The sequence below is a fragment of the Chrysochloris asiatica genome, unplaced genomic scaffold (genome assembly GCF_000296735.1).
Source record: "Chrysochloris asiatica unplaced genomic scaffold, ChrAsi1.0 scaffold00292, whole genome shotgun sequence".
NCBI classification, from domain to species: domain Eukaryota; kingdom Metazoa; phylum Chordata; class Mammalia; order Afrosoricida; family Chrysochloridae; genus Chrysochloris; species Chrysochloris asiatica.
Window position 1 is genome coordinate 1215669 of NW_006408810.1, and position 1574 is coordinate 1217242.

Genomic DNA, 1574 nt, shown 5'->3' on the forward strand with positions numbered 1-1574 from the left:
GTGACAAACTTTTGGTCATGTTGTTTCCAATTAAAAAGTACTGATTTTTAAAACAAATAACTTAACACTGCCACACTCAAAAGAAACAAATGGTCCATATAACATGTTTTTCCTTCTGAAGGTTTTACAATGCATTGTTATCATTAACCAATATTTTACTATGAAACTAAAATGGCCAATTGAGACAAACAGTTCTTTGACCATTCTTCCACCACTGGTTAAGACAGCGGTGGCTGGTGTTAAAAGTAATATTCATCTAGCCTTCTGAGCTTTCTGAACAGATTTGGTGACTTTGCCAGCTCCAGCAGCCTTTCCGTCCACTGCCTTGATGACACTCACAACAACAGTCAGTCTCATATCATGAACAGCAAAATGACCCAGAGGTGGCTGGTCTGAGAAGCTCTCAACACACATAGGTGTTCTGTGAACCATGTCAATAATGGTAGCATCACCAGACATCAAACATTTGTGATCATCTTCTAGCCTCTTATTATACCAGTGATCAATCTTCTCCTTGAACTCAGCAAACTTGCAAACAATGTGCTCTGTGTGACAGTCCAGCACAGGTGTATATCCAGCATTGATTTGGCCTGGATGGGTCAGGATGATCACCTGAGCATTGAAGCCAGCTGCTTCCATTGGTGTATCATTTTTGCTGTCATCAGCCACATTGCCACAGTGAACATCTTTGACAGAGCCATTCTTTACACTGAAGCCTACATTGTCCCCAAGCAGAGCTCACTCAAAGCCTCATGGTGCATTTCAACAGATTTTACTTCAGTGGTAACATTGACCAGAGCAAAGGTGACCACCATGCCTGGTTTGAGAACACCAGTCTCCACTCTGCCCAAAGGGACAATGCCAATACCACCAATTTTGCAGATCTCCTGGAGAGGCAGATACAGGGACTTATCAGTTCGATGAGTTGGTGGCAGGATGCAAACCAAAATTTCAAACACTATGGTTCCACTGGCATTGCCATCCTTATTGGTGACTTTCCATCCCTAGAACCAAGGCATGTTAACAGTTGGCTCCAGCACGTTGTCACCATTCCAACCAGAAACTGGCACAAATACTGCGGTGTCAGAGTTGTAGCCAATGTTTTTATTGTCAGTGCTGACTTCCTTAATAATTTTTTCATATCCTTTCTGGCTGTAGTATGGCTCAGTGGAATCCATTTTGTTAACACCAACAATGGGCTGTTTCACACCCTGTGTGTAAGCCAGAAGGGTGTGCTCATGGGTCTGCCCATTCTTAGAGATATCAGCTTCAAATTCTCCAACACCAGCAGCAATAATCAGGACAGCACAGTCAGCCTGTGAGCTTCCTGCAATCAGGTTTTTGTTAAAGTGTGTCCTGGGGTATCAATGATGGTCATTGATGGTCATTAATGGTACTTGCTGGTGTCAAATTTCCACAGGGAGATATCATTGGTGATGTCTCGCTCACATTCAATTTTCAGTTTATCCAAGACCCAGGCATACTTGAAGGATCCCTTCCCCATCTCAGCAGCTTCCTTCTCAAATTGTTCGATGGTTCTTTTGTCGATTCCACCATATTTGTAGATAAGGTGA

The 1574-nt window shown here is 42.9% G+C and overlaps 1 pseudogene; it reads right to left on the reverse strand.

The window, feature by feature from the left end:
- Window positions 1-1004: 1004 nt before the first annotated feature.
- On the reverse strand, window positions 1005-1567 carry LOC102839535 (annotated as a pseudogene).
- Between the last annotated feature and the right edge of the window lie 7 nt (window positions 1568-1574).